General features: G+C 44.0%; 1 protein-coding gene across 6 annotated transcripts in view; it reads left to right on the top strand.

Moving 5' to 3' along the window:
* The window catches only part of COL8A2 (collagen type VIII alpha 2 chain), a 243,334-nt gene that overhangs the window by 170,543 nt on the left and 53,892 nt on the right, over window positions 1-18,899 (top strand). For 3 of the 6 annotated variants that reach the window (XM_087876089.1, XM_034413407.3, XM_087876088.1), the window contains 2 exons: window positions 11,847-11,978; window positions 15,571-15,701. The gene's annotated coding sequence lies outside the window, so the exon portion shown is untranslated. The remainder of the gene's footprint in view (window positions 1-11,846; window positions 11,979-15,570; window positions 15,702-18,899) is intronic. The other 3 variants (XM_087876091.1, XM_087876087.1, XM_087876090.1) reach the window with 1 other exon arrangement.

Consider the following 18,899-nt stretch of genomic DNA (forward strand, 5'->3'; position numbering starts at 1 on the left):
CATGCATGAAAACATATTTGAACCTTGTTTTTTTTTTTCTCTAAAGCATCTCACATAAGAGACTTGGTGGAAAATGAAGATTTGAGGGGTACATTTAGACTGGTTTTTAACAATCTAAAAAATAAGATGTCCTTCTCTGATCCCAAAAGCTTTATTTTTTCTGCAGGATTGCTTAGATAAACGTAATTCAGGCTCACCATAAATGACCAACTATGATGCTACCTGAAATGATCTGTTAAATTACAGCAGCTTTCAAGCTGCCAGGAAAATTTTCCCCTAAAAGCTTTGACCTAAATTGAATCTATGCAGGCTAAACCAGAAATAATGCAGGAAAATATTTGGTGTTATTTTTTTCCCCTTTCATCTTCTCATCTGGTTTTCCCCCACCCCCACCCCCTACCCCTCTTGACATATATTCACTGATTTTGCAGCCATCCTTCCTATTTTTAAAGTTGAGCATAACAATTTGCAAATTGCAGTTTGTAGATTTTAAGCTAAGGATTCCGGTTAGGTTGATATATAAATGGTCAATTTAATAATATAACATTCCTGCTTGAAATGTAGAGCTTTGAATTTGTGTACAAAAGAATATCAGTACTCTTTGACTTACAATCATTCATTTAGTGAATGCTCAAAGTTACAACAGCACTTAAAAAAAGGGATTTACAACCAGTCCTCGCACTTCCAACCACCACAGCATCCTCACGGTTACATAATTAAAATTTGGGTGCTTGGCAACCGCCATGTAATTATAGCAGGTACAGCATCATGGGGTCACATGATCCCCTTCCAACAAGCAAGGCCAATGGAGGAAGCAAATTGGCTTAACAGCTGTATAATTCACTTAAGAACTGCAGTCATTCATTTAAACATGGGGGGAAAGGTTGTAAAATCAGACATGAATCACTTAACAACCGAGTTGGTTAGGAGTGGAAATTCTGGTCCCGATTGTGCTCTTAAGTCAAAGATTACCTGTCTACGGAGATTCTCAATCATCCAGGTCATGGTTATCCTAAAGGTGCTTTTTCAAGAGGCAACTGGACTGTCTTGGTTTTCTTAGAAGACATTTCACTTCTGAAGAAGCTTCTTGGATGAGAAGAGAAACGTCTTTAAAGAAAAACAAGGAAATCCAACTGCCTCTTGAAAAGGCAACTTTGGGTCAAGGATTACCTGTTTTAAGAATGTTCTTGCTGGATCAGGCCAAGGCTTACATTGGCCAATCAGATGCCTTTGGTGCAGAGGTGGGTTTCAGCAGGTTCTGACCAGTTCTGGAGGACCGGTAGTGGAAATTTTGAGTAGTTCTGAGAACCGGTAGTGGAAATTTTGAGTAGTTCTGAGAACCGGTAGTGGAAATTTTGAGTAGTTCTGGAGAACCGGTAGTGGAAATTTTGAGTAGTTCTGAGAACCAGTAGTGGAAATTTTGAGTAGTTCTGAGAACCGGTAGTGGAAATTTTGAGTAGTTCTGGAGAACTGGTAGTGGAAATTTTGAGTAGTTCTGAGAACTGGTAGTGGAAATTTTGAGTAGTTCAGAGAACCTGTAGTAGAAATTTTGAGTAGTTTTGAGAACCAGTAGTGGAAATTTTGAGTAGTTCTGAGAACCGGTAGTGGAAATTTTGAGTAGTTTGGAGAACCGGTAGTGGAAATTTTGAGTAGTTCTGAGAACTGGTAAATACCACTTCTGACTGACCCCACCCCCATTTATTCTCTGCCTCCCGAGTCCCAGCTGACCGGGAGGACATGGGGATTTTGCAGGAACCTTCCCCTGCCATGCCCACCAAGCCACGCCCACCAAGCCACGCCCACAGAACAAATAGTAAAAAAACCATTTGAATCCCACCACTGCTCTGGTGCCACTCATAAGAAGATGGTGGAGACATGTTCTCTTCCCTAAAGCTGGCAAGCATTTGGAGGCCTCCTGCCCATAACCCAGATTTAATGCTAAATCTTTAAGACCACAAGTCCTTGAAATTGCCCATCGTGAATTTATTCGATTCCTGGTTACATTCATGTGGACATTCAGGGTGTCAATGGACATGCAATATACTCTTGCTGTTTGTTTGGTTTTGCAAACAAATCAAACAACCCCAATCATGGCTGGTAAATTATAGGCTTTGGAAGGAGTGGACAAACGCTTTAGTGTCCAGTGGCCACCCGTTAAACTCTTTTGCGGTACCAAGGGCAAAGTGGGCGAGACCACAAATGGAGCAGGATTTGGGTATTCCATGTTTTTCTTGGACCGGGGAGCACTTCGTGTTTTTGGAAAACATATTACAAGCTATGCTAGGGCTTCACCATGCTGTTTTTGTGTAGTTCCTACCTCAAAGTGATGGAACTTTGTGCTACCAAATCTTGAGAAAATCAGAGAGATTTTCCACAGCACAGCCAAAATGATTGTGGGTACACACAGCCTTACCCTGGTTTTATTCACTTCATGCAGCAAGAACCCGCTGGTTTCCTGCTTGGTGGTGCCCTTGAAAGCCAATTCAGAACCTTCTTAAACCACTTTCTGAAGATATTCAGAAAGATATCTGGTGTTTTTTTTTTTGTCTTTCCCCAAAACGCTTAAGGGTTGTAATCTGAGGAAACTTCTAAGGGAGCTTTGCTTTTGTTTTTAAAAAGCTTCCACTACAGTCCCAGAATTTTCTGGAGGGGAAGAATAACTGTTAAATTGGATAAATTTGTAAACTAGATCTAGTCAAATCAAATCAAATCTTTATTATGGTGATAGACCAAAACAAGGAGGGTGGAGTCCAGTCAATTAAAAAGCACAGATGATGCATACATTTTAAAATGTAATGCTAGAAGATACATTAAATATAAAATCAAAATAAAGTATACATAAAATCAAGTCTAAAAGAATCTTAAAGGAGGGGAGGATAAAGTGATTATGGAAGGCTCCTTTTTTTATGACCCTGTAATTCTTTAATTCAGGGTAGAATGACTGGATGGAGCTGAGCATTTACTGGCTGGATGCCCTTCTTGATGCCACACAGAGTTGGCAGCAGATTTTTTTTTTCTTTGCACCCTAGGAGAGAAACATCTGCCGCTACCTAGGATTGAACTGTCAGTCTTCCAAGTGAGAGGTGAGCGTCTTCATCACTGGGCCACCATTTATATGGAAGACTATATCTGTCAAATTACAGAGTACTCTAGTGTGGGGAACTAGAAAATAAGTCTAGTTTATGGCACAGGTCATCATTCGACGAATTTTAAGTGTGCTGCCCAGAACCTGGCAATGTTATATATTGTAGGAGGGTTAGTATCCACAAGGAACAGGGAGGTTTAGGAATGCCCTGTGCAATCTGGGCATTTATGCATTAATGGTGAGATGAGGCTACTACAATCATCACTGTAATATAGGCACTGGCGGTATTTATTTATTTATTTTATTTTTATTAGTTCAATTTATATGCCGCCCTTTTCCGGAGACTCAGGGCGGCTTACAATACGTTAAGCAATAGCCTTTATACTTTTGTATATACCTACTTAGTAGGGCTTTCGCCCCCCCCCCCAAGCAGTGTTCTTTTTTATACAAAGTCAGCTTATTGCCCCCACAATCCGGGTCCTCATTTTATCTACCTCGAAAGGATGGAAGGCTGAGTCAACCTTGAGCCTGGTGAGATTCGAACTTGCAATAATTGCAGGCAGCTGGTGCTACTTAACAGCACTTTAGTCTGCTGCACCACCAAGGCTCTTTTTTAGGTATTAAGGTATTTAGGTACTTCAAGCTTAGTTAAGTATGCTGGGGGAGGCATAGTCCCTCTTGGTTTCCCTGGCAATAAAGGTTTATTTATTTATTTATAAAATTTATTGGTTGCCCATCTTATCATAGAGTAACTCTGGGTGGCTTACGATCATAAAAATATGTCTATACATATACAATTAAAACATAATTAAAATCAAACATTAAAACCTAAGGACATATGGGAAACAAGATCAGGGACGTGACTAGGTCCAACTGGCGCTCTGTGTTGGCGACACACTGTTTAATGAGTGCTTTGGCCCTGATCATACCCCATGCTGAGTAGAAGACCTGGAGAGAAGCCCGAGGATGAGATTTTAGTTGCCACTGCATTTTTCCATGTGGATTGAAAGTCATCACTCATATTTAATGGGGCAAGGCCAAGGGAATAAAAGGAGAGTCCGAGCCAATAGTTGAGTATGGTCATCCAAACTCCAGCCTCCACTTCCATGAGGCCCATCTCTTGTGACAGGATGGCATCAGAGACACAGTTTGAGACCTGAAGGCCCTATTTTAGACATTTGGATTAAACAAGTTTTAATGGTGCAAAATTGGAGAAGGGCCCCAGCTGGGCAACATAAAGAAGTTGTGCTGTTGGCTTGGTTTCAGATCATTTGAGTGCTGCAGGGATATAGCGCCCGCCTCTTGTCTTAAGGAATTTAAGGATGGCATAGGACAGTGATGGCGAACCTATGGCACGCGTGCCACAGGTGGCACGCGGAGCCATATCGGGCACACGAGCTCAGCTCTGGTATGCATGCGCGCACCGGCCAGCTGATTTTCGGGCCTTCTGGGCCCACTGGAAGTAGGGAAACAGGTTGTTTCCTGCCTCCAGTGGGCCTCCGGGGGAGAGGTGGGAAGGCCGTTTTCGCCCTCCCCAGGCTCCTAGAAAACCTATGGAGCCTGGGGAGGGCGAAAAACGGGCCTACTGGGCCCACTGTGCCATCGCGTGCCAAAAGTGGGGGGAGCATGGGGGGGTCATTTGCACATGCATGGGAGGTGGGGCACAGAATTATGGGTGTGGGCACGTGCACACGTGACCCCCTCCATGCTTCCCCTGCTTTTGGCACGCAATGGCAAAAAGGTTAGCCATCACTGGCATAGGAGCTCCTTTGTGCATTTTCAGCAACATAGTCCCCACAAGTTTTCTTACTGCCAACAGAATGAAGGAGACTCCTCTCGGGCATTTGAAAGAGGAGACCTGCTCCGTCTTGTTTCTATCTATGCTGCAGGAGTAGATGGGTAGTTATAGATTGATTAGATAGATAGATGGTAGATAGATGGTAGATAAATGGTAGATAGATGGTAGATAGGTAGGTAGAGATAGATAAATGGTAGGTAGGTAGGTAGGTGGATGGATGGATGGTAGGTAGATAGGTAGGTAGATGGTAGATGATAGATAGATAGATAGATAGATAGATAGATAGATAGATAGATAGATAGATAGATAGATAGATAGATAGATAGATAGATGAGATATATAACTGCAGGTTTTTCATGACTCAATCCAATTCTTTTGCTTTAGGCATCTAAAATATGAACTCTCTCCTGTAGTGAGCCGATTATAATTCTTGCAATCCATCACGCTTGGAATACAAGACTCCCAAATGTTTACAGAGAACTTGTGTTTAGCAGTAGCCAGTATCCAGAGGGGAGAAGAATACACTGGGTGGGATGGGGAGATAATATTCACTCCAAAGAGGGAGAGAAAATAAGGTCCTTTTATACCAAAATTAATAAAGAGAGATGGCCTGCCTCTGAAACACTTAAGAGGAAGGTTTCCTCCTGCACATTCCAGTCTGATTTGTATTCTTCACAAAACGTCTCCTGTCCAAGCGGGAAGGTGGAGCCATCTAAGAAGTTGAAGGCAACTCAAGAATTAGGTGGAAGTGAATTGGTGAAAGATGGGCATTAGATTTGAGCAATCTGTCTGGCCCTTTTACTTCAAGCATCAGGAGCCACATTGTCTGCAGAACAGGTAGGATAAGAAGCAACGGATGGAAACTAATCAAGGAGAGAAGCAATCTAGAACTAAGGAGTGATTTCCTGTGAGAACAATTAATCAGTGGAACAGCTTGCCTCCAGGAGTTGTGGGTGCTTCAACAGTGGAGGTTTTCAAGAAGAGATTGAATAGCCATTTGTCTGAAAAGATGTAGGGTTTTCTGTTTGAGCAGGGATTGGACTAAAAGATCTCCAAGGTCGGTTCCAACTCTATCATTCTGTTATTCTGCTCCAGTATCCAACACAAAAGTGATGCCTTCCATCATGTGAAGATCTGGCTACTTAACTTGCAGTCTGATGTCTTCTCCACATACGGGGGTGGAGAAGTGGCCAAAAGAAAGGGTGCGGTTGCTCTTCTCGTTCATCGAAGATTAACATTTCAAGCAATTTTTTATATTTTTGGCAGTGAAATTAAATTGTAGCACTTTTAAGGAATATATAACAAATTATATATAAAAAGGTAGAATAATTCAAAACATAAGCAGTAAAAAGGGTTGTGAAAAATTAAAAAAAAATACTAGTATAATTTTATACTAAGAATGTAACGCATAAATAAAACAAAAACTATACCAAGTTTAAAAAAATCAAAAAGACAAAAAAAAACCTCCAAAAAGTTGAGGTGTGATGTTAATGCCTTCTTCTACTGTATGGAAGGGAGTCGTAAGTCAATCCCTTTTCTTTCTTCTCCCCCTTTTCTTTCCCCCATTTTTCTCTTCCCTTTTTCCTTCCTTATTTTCCCTATTATTTACTTTTGTATTTTCTTTGTAAGCTACATTATTAACTAGTTAAAAAAGTAAAAACAAAAACAAAAACAAAATATATCCAAAATGGATTAATTACCATCTCAAAGAACCCATCCTTAATATCTGGAATTATGTATCGTTTTTCCAGTTTCTCTTCTATGCCTGCTACAATCATAATTCCTCAAACAAATTCCAGAGTTTTGGGATATAATTCAACATTATGTTAGCATCTTTTAGGGACTTCATCATGCAACTATTTATGTCTCTTTAAATACTGTTCCAAAAGTATACCCATCCGTTATATGGGCCCTCAAATGTTTAACACTTACAACCAGTAGTGGGTTTCAAATTTTTTTACTACCGGTTCTGTGGGTGTGGCTTGGTGGGTGTGGCGTGGCTTGGTGGGCATGGCTTGGTGGGCGTGGCAGGCGAAGGCTACTGTAAAATCTCCATTCCCACCCCACTCCAGGGGAAGGATACTGGAAAATCCCCATTCCCTCCCTTATCAGCTGGGACTCGGGAGGCAGAGAATAGATGGGGGCGGGGCCAGTCAGAATTTTTACTACCGGTTCTCCGAATTACTCAAAATTTCTGCTACCGGTTCTCCAGAACTGGTCAGAACCTGCTGAAACCCACCTCTGCTTACAACTAAGAAAATGTGATGTTCCTCTTTCTGAAGCTATTTTTGGGGAGAGTCAAAAGTCTTGGCTGCAGCTCCTCCCAAGGGTCTACCAAATGCTAATGATTAATTTATCAGGAGAAGAAGACAATATGCACAGTCATTGAATTAATTAAGATTTATGAATCATATAAATGAATAATTAAATAATTGTACAGAATTATATTCCCCACTATTACAATTATTTCATATCAATATGTAATTGGGATTAAATGAAGTTACATTCCCTCCTGATCCTGTCACTTTTTGGCTAACTTCGCTAGTATGAGAAGTCTACTTTAAAAAAAAACTCATGGGCACTTTTACTGAAGTCAAAATACATTTTTGGATGATTTACTTGTAAGTATCAAATCCGTCAGTACCAATTTAACATTTTTAAGAATTTACAGCCACCGATTGATGTGGGATTTCAAACTTTGGGGGCAAATCAAGAGCATTTGCAGTTTATGGGATATCAGATCATCGGAGTGAGCTGCTGCGGGTTCGCAGAGCTCTAGCTAAGATTCTGTGCGGTTCGGAGGACCTCCCTGGCCTGGCCCCGCCCACCCTGCCCCACCCCTCCCAGGAGTCCCTATGCAGCCCATTTTGGATGCAGGTCAGTGCAGGGTGCGTGCGGAGGCTTGGGGAGGGTGAAAAATGGGCCTACCGGAAGTTTGGGAAGGCCGTAAATGGGCCTGTTTCAGGCCTCCAGAGGGCCTCCGGAGCCTGGGGAGGCCGTTTTCACCCTCCTGGAGGCTCAAGAAAAACCTCCAGAGCCCGGGGAGGACAAAAACGTCCCCCGGCTGGGGTGCAGGAGGCCAACTAGGCCACGCCCACCATGGCAACACCCACCCAGCAACCAGGCAAAGAACCAGTAGCAGAAATTTTGAGTAGTTCAGAGAACCAGCAAATACCACCTCTGGCTGGCCTCAGAGTGGGGTGGGAATGGAGATTTTGCAATATCCTTCCCTTGCCATGCCCACCAAGCCATGCCCACCGAGCCACGCCCACAGAACCGGTAGTAAACAAATTTGGTTTTCACCACTGATCAGAGTGGAACTTCATGGGCCTCGAGATTGTGCACGCCCTGGTAGAAAATGCTGTAGGATCAAATCTTCCACGGTGGAGGTTTACCAAGAAGAATATAACGAACCAGTTTCTTCTTCTTCTTCTTCTTCTTCTTCTTCTTCTTCTTCTTCTTCTTCTTCTTCTTCTTCTTCTTCTTCTTCTTCTTCTTCTTCTTCTTCTTCTTCCTCTTCCTCTTCCTCTTCCTCTTCCTCTTCCTCTTCTTCTTCTTCTTCTTCTTCTTCTTCTTCTTCTTCTTCTTCTGATCCTTCAGTTGAGGATCTGATAGCCAGGCACGTGCTTGTTTCTGGATATGAGTTCTTCTCTTCAGTCCATAATACCAGGTGTGCCTGCCAAAACTTTAATATTCCACAGAGGTTCCAGGTCAAGGAATTGGTTAGCACATTCCCCTTTCACAGGAATACGCTGGGTTTGGTCTTGTAAGACTGTTGCCTAGTTACTCTGTGGGGTACTGGCCAAAACCACAGAAACTTTAATGTTCTGTGGCATTTTCTGGAAAGTTTTGACTTAAACATTGCTGAGAGTTCGTCTTTGAAAATGCCACGAGCAACGGAAAGAGGGGAGAAAAGGAATTTTTCAAAACTGAGATGGTTTCCAGAATCACTAAGAGAGCAAGGAGTATCTTGTGCGTTCTCTTTGGACATTTGTGATACAATTGATATGGAAATTGGGATATTTCTTTGTTTGTTAAATGTATATGCTTCTCATCTCACTATCCAAAGTGACTCTAGTTTAGATCTTCATGTCAATAACAAAAGCATCTGGTATCCTTCAGATGTTGGTCGGTCAGTGCTATGACTCAGTGGTGAAATTCAATTTTTTTACTATCGGTTCTGTGGGCCTGGCTTGGTGGGTATGATGTGGCTTGGTGGGCATGGCTTGGTGGGCATGGCAGGGGAAGGATACTGCAAAATCTCCATTCCCACCCCACTCCAGAGGAAGGATACTGCAAAATCCCCATTCCCATCCCACTCCCAGAGGTGGTATTTGCCAATTCTCCGAAATACTCAAAATTTCCACTACCGGTTCTCCAGAACCTGTCAGAACCTGCTGGATTTCACTCCTGCTATGACTGCTGGCAAATGTGGGCTAATTTTTTTTCTGGCTGGGAATCATGGGAGCTTTAGTTCAAGTGCAATCTGTTGGTTAGAGAAAACTGCTGTGTTCATGAAAATGATGGATGCTACTGCTAGGAAGTGATTGTAATGGTAATAATGTAAAACAGCTTTCTGGATAATTTCAGAATTGTTGCTGGTCCACCCAACAGAATTTATAGCTTTCTGGATAATTTCTGGATAATTTCAGAATTGTTGCTGGTCCACCCAACAGAATTTATAGCTTTCTGGATAATTTCTGGATAATTTCAGAATTGTTGCTGGTCCACCCAACAGAATTTATAGCAAGCAAGAAAGAACAGGCTGTTTCAGTTGTTCCAACAAATTTTTTAGTAGTTTTCTCATACTATTGAAATTGTCCAAAAAGTGACAAGATGAGGAGGGAATGTAACTTCACTTAATTTCAATCAAATATAAATGTGAAATAATTGTAATCATGGCGGATATAATTATGTATAATTAATTAATACAATAGGGACGTGGTGGCTCAGTGGCTAAGATGCTGAGCTTGTCGATCAAAAGGTTGGCAGTTCAACGTTTCGAATCCCTAGTGCCGCATAACGGAGTGAGCCCCCCGTTACTTCTCCCAGCTTCTGCCAACCTAGCAGTTCGAAAGCACGTTAAAAAATGCAAGCAGAAAAAATAGGGATCACTTTGGTGGGAAAGTAACAGCGTTCCGTGTGCCTTTGGCGTTTAGTCATGCTGGCCACATGACCATGGAGACATCTTCGGACAGTGCTGGCTCTTCGGCTTTGAAACGGAGATGAGCACCGCCCCCTAGAGTCGGGAACGACTAGCACATATGTGCGAGGGGAACCTTAACTTATAATTAATACAGTGTCTTTGAATGTTGTATTCTTCTGCTGGCCTATTCATCATTACCATTTGGTAGATCCTTGGGAGGAACCTGGAAGCTGCAGCCGAGACTTGTGAGGGCCCCATTTAGCCCTGGGGTCTCGGGGTACACACCTCTAGAGCAGGGGTCTCCAACCTTGTCAACCTTAAACCTGGAGGACTTCAACTCCCAGAATTCCAGCTTTGCTGGCTGGGGAATTCTGGGAGTTGAAGTCCTCCAGGCTTAAAATTGCCAAGGTTGGAGACCCCTGCTCTAGACTAGACCATTTTGGAAATCTTCTCCCATGCTGGTTCCCATGATGTGTCTTCCTTGCTTCTTTACCTGGAGAGGCTTCCCACTTCATCACAAGTGATGGTGTATAATGGTATGTGGGAAGGACCTTGAGAGACAGGAGGAAAACTAGGCAATCTTCATGCAAAAGATATCACAGAAGTAGGGGGGTTGGGGCAGCACAAGGATGCATTTTGGATGGGATCCTCCTTAGTTTTCTAGAGTGTAAAAGGAAAGGAGAAATACTTTCAGATTTGCAAGAGTCTGTTAATGTAACCTTACAATAAAGATAGTACAGTTGGTTGTACTTCTTGTCTGGACTATCTTGCATCAATCTTGCAAGCCTGAGCGTATTTTCCCCTCCTTTCTTTTTAGTCTCTGGAAAAGGTGGGAAACACTTCTCATATCTCATTACCTATATCTATAGTAACATATACAGGTAGTCCTCAATTTATGGACCCAATTGAGCCCAAAATTTTCTTTTGTTAAGTGAGACATTGGTTAAGTGAGTTTTGCCCCATTTTACGACTTTTTCTTGCCATAGTTGTTAAGTGAATCACTGCAGCTGATAAGTTAGTAACACAGTTGTTAAGTGAATCTGGCTTCACCGTCGACTTTGCTCATCAAAAGGTCGCAAAAGGGGATCACGCGATCTTGGGACACAGCAGCGGTCGTAAGTATGAACCAGGTGCCAAGCGTCCGAATTTTGATCACGTGATCATGGGGATGCTTCATAAGTGTGAAAAATGGTTGTAAGTCACTTTTCCCAGTGGTGCTGTAACTTTGAACAGTCACTAAGTGGACTGTTGTAAGTTGAGGACTACCTGTAGTTTCATATCTGAATGTACTTCTTACGCCTTCCCTTTTATCATCTGTGATCAAGGGAAGGGCTTGTCTGAGACATTCATTCAAGTTACTTCCTTGACCCTGGCTCAGGCCCCTCTTATTTGTCCATTGCCTTGGTAGTGCTTCTTCCTTCTGTCCTTCAAGGCCATTTGCTCTGTCTACTACAAGAACCTCTTATTTACTGTCACATTTGAGGCACCCTTGGTGCGCTCTGAGCTTGGTTGTTTTCTTGCAGACATTTTATTATTCAAACTAGGTAACATCATCAGTGCTAGAAGGGAATGGAGTTTGGAGTGGTGGAGAAGGAGAAGAGGAGAAGGAGGACCGTAGCAGCACCAGAACTGATGATGTTACCTAATTGGGTCATGAAACGTCTGCAAGAAAACAGCCAAGCTTGGAGAGCACCAAGGACCCCACAATTCAACCCCTGAGCTATATTCTCCTTTATTGCCCCGCTTGCTCAAATTCTAGCCACTTTACACTTCTTTGATGTCTCCATTTCTCTCTCCTTTCTTTCATTTTCACACAGCCTGCCAGAAAATGTCTGAGTCAATTTGGTTGCAGAGAACAGCAGGAAATTAGACTAAGGACCGGTGTGCCTCTGGTTGTCTCCTCTGCTTCTGCTCTTCAAATCAGAACTGCTGAGTGTTTCAAGTAACAAGTAAGTAGATTTGCTGTACTCCTGTGAGTTTGCTGACACCACAACCAGTGTCCGTTACAAGTTGTTTTCACAGCTGCCAGACAATAACAGGAAGTTCACCCGGTTAAGAGAATCTCTTTTAAGAGATTCAAGGCCTTCAGATAGTGTCAGATATTTTTGAGTCTTCCAGAGCAACAAATTCAGTGGTGGGTTCCTCCCAGTTCGGCCCGGTTCGGCTGAGCCCGTAGCAGTGACAATATGACGTCACCGAAACGGTTCTCTTTGTTCGGGAGCTGCCCCCCCCCGCATTATTCTTACCTTTTATTTGGCCCCACCCCCAATCTATTGCTGCCTCCCGAGTCCCAGCTGATCAGATAGAAGGAAATAAACTGTTTAAACTCTTGCCGTGGGGCTTCAAAGGGCCGCCCTACAGCTGATCAGTGTTAAAAGGCAGTGTGGTGGTAGACCGGTGCCTCCAAAAACAAATGAGTAGACCGGAACGCTCCAAAAACAAATGAGTAGACTGGTACAGCTCTGCAAGCAGTTAAAAGCCTGGTAGACCAGTACCTCTGCTAAATCCTAAAGAATTGTCACATGACCATCAAGCCACGCCCACAAAATAAGCCATGCCCACAGAACCAGTAGTAAAAAATTTTAGAACCCACCCCTGAACAAATTCATACATTGGGCAATAAGATTTGGTGAAAAAGAAGTCACTTATCCACAATAGTGGCCAAAATTGTGGAAACTTTTTGGGAAAAGTGTGTTTTTGAGGTTTGATGGTTAATAACACCACTTTTTTTTGGAATTTCAAGAGAATCATATTCCACTGCTGGAATGGCCTGGGAATAGCCCAGACCTTAACCCAATTGAAAATCTATGGAGCCGACTAAAGTAACTTGTTAGTCAGAAGTGACCCATTAAAAAACCCCAGTTAATAGAAACAATCATTCAATCTTGGTTTCACATTATAACAGCTGCAGAATTAAAAGGCTTGGTTCACTCCATGGGAAGATGTTGTAAACCTGTAATTCATGCTAAAAGTTACCCAACTGACATGGTGATAATTTTTGTATATCTCGTTTTTTCTATGGGGATAATTTTTGTATATCTCATTTTTTCTACGTGTTTCACTTTTCTTCTTTCTACTGTAACTGCTATTCTAATAGCAAATCCTTCATAAAACTTATTGCATTACATCTTTGATTAAATTATCTTTCCATTGATTGACAATGGTGCTGAGGGATAGGGAGGGGAGAATGGAGATAGCTGGGGGTTTGTAGCCAAAACAAAATAGTTTCCCCTGTGAACCAAGGACATTCCCACAGGTGGCTGAAGAGAGGAGGAGTGAAGTTTCCAAGCAATCGGACAGCACCTTGATTGGACCATGTGACTGGGAAAAGGGGAAAAAAAGTTTTCTTTTAATTAGGTGAAAACCGCGGGAACCTTTAGAGTCGGTTTTCAGCAGCCTGTGCCAATATGATATATCCAATAAACTTGTTCCTTGAGGGAACTGCTTGCCTTGGAATTCTGTTTGCTATGGTGTATTACTTGGAGCCCTGACAGTTTTATTCCACCTAGTGCCACCACTCTACTGAACATTTAATTACCACAGTACCGTCTCATTTCTCATCTTTTCTCATCATCTCATCTTTCCTACTATCTTCCCCTATTGCAGGGGTCAGCAACCTGAGGCTCCGGAGCCACATGTGGCTCTTTGGACTCTCTGCTGTGGCTCCCTGTCAGGTGATCCCACCACTGGCTGGCTCCGCCCCTCACCCTCCCCTCCCAATCACTCCTCGCCTGGCCTGAGAAGGTAAGGGTGACGGCAGGATATGGAGAAGTGGCCAGGGCAGACACAGCGAGATACAGAGAGAGGGGGAGAAGAGAGAGAGAGAGAGACATAGAGAGATGCAGAGGGAGAGGGAGAGAGGGGGGAGAGTGGGAGGGAGGGGAGAGAGAGATACGTCAAAAGGATTTTGTGGTTCCTGGTGTTTTTTAACAACGGGTTCTCTGCCCTAATGACCGGCTGGGTAGGCATGGCTAGGGGGTCATGTGACTGGTAGAAGTGAGTGACATCGAGTTGGCCACGCCCACCTAGCTTTTGTGGCTCCCAGTGTTTTCTTTTCTGTGGGAAATGGGTCCAAATGGCTCTTTGAGTATTTAAGGTTGCAGACTCCTGCCCTATTGGTTTCTTATGACTTATCAATTGTTGTTTGTAACTTACGATTAATGATGGCCACCTTGGTTATGAACTATGAACTGTTACTTGCTGTTTATATGTACACTGAGAGCTTCTGCACCGGAGACAAATTCCTCGTGTGTCCGATCACACTTGGCCAATAAAGAATTCTATTCTATTCTATAAAGGCTATAGCTGGTAACATGGTGCTCGTCAGATGTTTTGGGCTTTAGATTTGATCAACTCCAGTCTGCATGGCTATTGTAGTCCAAACTATTCGTTGAGACTTTCTTTCTGGCCTGGAGCTCAGTGGATTTTTCTGAATGAGGTATATTTATATTTGGGCTGCTTTCTTGGGAAAAAGTAGAGACAGCATCAGTGGTGAAATCCAATTTTTTTTACTACTGGTTCTGTGGACGTGGCTTTAATGTAAATGAAGCGGGCTCTGATAGATGACCACTGGATAACTTTCTATTCACTCTATTCTAAAAAGCAATGCATCCGGTTGGAAAAAGTACAAACTCAGCCAAAATCCTTTTGGTTCCTCTAGGAGGCCTCTAAGTTGTCAGAAGAAAGGAACATTCTAATGACATACAGCTTAGAGGTTGGCTAGGTCAAGGGGATCCACATGAGTTAAAAGTTGTCTATCGTCAGAAGATGATTTGAGTCTATGCTTCAGTAATCTACAAAAAGAATTATAACTGTTTTGCAAAGAAACTCAGTAATTAGGAAATGTCAATTAAAAATGACAAATGTATATGACCATATGAATTGCTGACTTCAAAGAATCCTTTGTCTAGAAGGGTATAAAACCATTGTACCTAATTTCTGTCTTTGTTCAATGCTTCATGTACAGAGCCTTGAACCTATTGCGCAATATATAAAATTGTCTCTGATTAATCCAAAAGTTGTGTTTGCCTTATTAAATCCACAACAGCTTGGTGGGCGTGGTGTGGCTTGGTGGGCATGGCAAGGGAAGAATACTGCAAAATCTCCATTCCCACCCCACTCCAGGGGAAGAATACTGCAAAATTCCCATTCCCACCCCCCTCCAGGGGAAGGATATTGCAAAATCCCCATTCCCTCCCCACTCTGGGGCCAGCCAGAGGTGGTATTTGCAGATCTCCAAACTACTCAAAATTTCCGCTACCGGTTCTCCAGAACCTGTCAGAACCTGCTGAATTTCACCCCTGGGCAGCATCCTTGGTCCTTTGGAATAAATCTGAGTGCACGTGGAATAGTATAAGGGATGTTTTCATTATCTTACTCTGCATGGCCTCAAGAAAAAATTGGAAGGTGTCCGTAAGAAATTTCTCCTGTGATTGCAGTGCAATGGGGCCTAACCCATTATTTTAACCTCCTGTAAAAGTCTCACAGAGACTCGGAATTCACTCAGGTCTGCCATGTGATGCTTCTCTTGCTCCCTTCTAGGACGATGACTCTGTGGCCTTGGTCTCATGACCATTAACAGGCTTCCAGAAAGAGCCTTAGAGATGCTGTGAAACTCAGCTTCGAGTCTCTGCGAAACATTTGCGCGTGGTCTTGCTGTACCAAGACTTCAGGTAAAGCCACTTGCTTAGCTGATATTTATCAGGAAGATGCTTTACATGGAGGGTTACACATTTATAAAAATACCATTTATCGAAGTAGAGAGATTAAGCTAGGTCAGCGATGGCTAACCTTTTTGCCATCGCGTGCCAAAAGCGGGGTATCACGGGGGGCGGGATTGCGCCCGAGTGCCCATACACATACTTATATGGACCCTGTCCCCCACACATGCACATGTGCCCCCTCTCATGCTCACCCTGCTTCTGGCACGCAATGGCACGGTGGGCCTGGTAGGCCCCATTTTTTGCTCTCCCCAGGCTCCAGAGCCTCTCTAGGAGCCTGGGCAGGGCAAAAATGTCCTTCCCCACCCGCCCGGAGGCCCTCCGAGGGCTGGAAAAAGCCTATTTTCCTAGTTCTGGTGGGCCCAGAAGGCCTGAAAATCAGCTGGCTGGCGCGTGCATGCCCGCCGGAGCTGAGCTCACGTGCCCACTGATATGGCTTCGTGTGCCACCTGTGGCACGCATGCCATAGGTTCGCCATCATGGAGCTAGGTGGTTTGTCCCATTGATCTGACTCTGTATGAAGCTGGGTTTGATTCTTCACGGATCTCAACCATGCAGGTTAAAAGGTCCTCTCCCTTGGACTGTGAATGTCTACATCCATACAGCTGGGTTAAGCAGCAGTACAGAAATGGATTGCTATGGTTTTATTTTGGGTTTTGTTTGTAATTTCCCCGGATTGCCGAATAGCCTGGTCTGATGCAGCCATTTGCTGAGGCCAAATAGCATATATTCCCATTTGTTTCTTTGTTCGTTCATTCATTCATTCATTCACTCAAATAAGTTTTTCAGTTTCATGATTTATTTTTTTTTTGCACTGAAAGTTTTTAGAAAAATGTGCACATCCTTTGTGCCCATGTGGGCTGATCAGTAGCGGGTTTCATTTACCTTCGCTACCAGTTTGGAACTGTGAGCGCGCATATGCGCGCCACTTCACTCGTGCGCAGCACATCTACTCATGCACAGAACCTTCTGCACACGCGCAGAGCAGTGGTGGGTTGCCCCCGGTTCACACCGGTTCTATAGAACCGATAGTAAAACCGGTGGGAGGCTCCGCCCACTCACCCTGACGTCATCAAAATGCTTCTGCGCATGCACAGAAGCTTCTGTGCTTATGCCGAAGAGTGCCCGCACACGCACAAGCAAAGCAAGCGCGCACGCACAGCCCCGTTGCAAACCGGTAGTAATGGTAAGTAGAACCCACCCCTAGCTCAGAGCATCCGTGATGATGTCCGGGCGGGTGGGCAAACCTACCACTGGTGTTGAAATATATGTGTCTGCATTTGCTCTTCTGCACACTACAATTATATACAGACACGCAACGTTCTACATGCATTTTCTGAGTTTCAAACTACATTGCAAAACACTTTGAAACGCTGAAACCGGAACCGTGTGGTTTCTCTTGGGCGGATAACACAGGTGCCTTTTCAATCACTGAGGGAAAGTTGTTTTTCCTAACCTCATTAGGATCTCTTGGTGATTTCCTTCACCGCCTCTCACAAGACACACACCAGGCTCCCCCAATTTGATTAGGGAATTCTGACGATGGAAACCAAACCTATCTGGAGGATATTAAGCAAGGAAGCTGAATAGAAAGTTTGTTTGCTGAAGTAAAGTGCAGCCGTTATGATGGGGGAAACCCGATACTCCCATGTTACACCTCTCCTGCGCGACTTGCATTGGTTGCCGGTTGCCCTCCGGGTGAGATTCAAGGTGCTGGTGATGACCTATAAAGCCCTACATGGCTTAGGCCCAGGATATTTGGCGGACCACCTGCAGCCAGCAACCGCTTCCCATCGCCCGGTTCGCGCCCATAGGGAGGGTCTGCTCAGGGTGCCGTCGGCTAGACAATGTCAGCTGGCGACCCCCTGGGGTAGAGCCTTCCCTGTGGGCGCACCCACCCTCTGGAATCAACTCCCCTTGGGGCTCCGATTGGCCCCTGACCTTCGCACCTTCCGCCGTGAATTAAAAACTTGGGTATTCAAGTCCCCCGGCCTGGACTGATGGGGTTTTATATGGGTTTTTAACTTTTACCTGGTTTAATTAGGTATTTTAATTTTGTACTGTGGTTATTGTGGATTTTATTGTTGTGAGCCGCCCTGAGTCCGTTGGAGATAAGGCGGCATATAAGCTAAATAAAATAAATAAATAAATAAATAAAGGATTCCTGAAGGGATCACTAAAAGTGTCGGAAAGTGGAAATCCAGCATATGGCAAAGTATAGCATTCATTTCCCAGATCCGTCTTTATTTCAAGGGCATCTCTGTAACCTGCATGGACCCCATAGTCCAGTGATGGCTAACCTTTTTGCCGTCGCGTGCCAAGAGTGGGGGAGCATGGGGGGATCGTGCGTGTGTATGCCCACACCCATAATTCAATGCACCCCACCTTCCCATGTATGTGCACACGACCTCCCATGCTTCCCCCACTTTTGGCACGCGATGGCACGGTGAGCCTGGTAGGCCCATTTTTCGTCGTCCCCAGGCTCCAGAGGCTTTCTTGGAGCCTGGGGAGGACGAAAACAGCCTTTCCCACCCCGCTGGAGGCCCTCCGGAGGCCAGTAACAGCTCGTTTCCCGACTTCCAGTGGGCCCGGAAGGCGCGAAAATCAGCTGGCGGACGCGCGCATGCACGCTGTAGCTGAGCTAGGGAAACGCTCGTGTGCCCACTGATATGGCTCCGGGTGCCACCTGTGGCACACGTGCCATAGGTTCACCATCACGGCCATAGTCATTGCAAGAAAATAAAAATGAGTTTGTCATTTCTTGAGAGATGTTCTGCTTGCCCAAGAAAAGATGGAGATAGTGATATAGAAAATAACCTGGGGAACTAGAAGAGTTAGGAAGCGACCTTTCTAGTCCGTCCTTATTAGTCTTTATTATTATTATTCTATACCCAGCAGAGCAGCTCCTTCAGGAATATGGGAGGTTCTCCATGGCAGCTATGGCAATCATTTATATACTTCTGTTTCTTATGGCCATGAAGTCCAAGAGGGCAATATGACTACATCTGATAATTGTCACCTATTTAACACTACCCAAGGATCATGTGTAGCTTAAGGAATTTGAATATACGTGTCTCAGGATAATGTTGCAGGATCCAATCTGGATCGGTCACCAGGACTCAGGGGTGGGCTGCTGGGGGTCCTCAGGGG

Source organism: Pantherophis guttatus, chromosome 10, assembly GCF_059756535.1.
Source record: "Pantherophis guttatus breed Tessera chromosome 10, ASM5975653v1, whole genome shotgun sequence".
NCBI classification, from domain to species: domain Eukaryota; kingdom Metazoa; phylum Chordata; class Lepidosauria; order Squamata; family Colubridae; genus Pantherophis; species Pantherophis guttatus.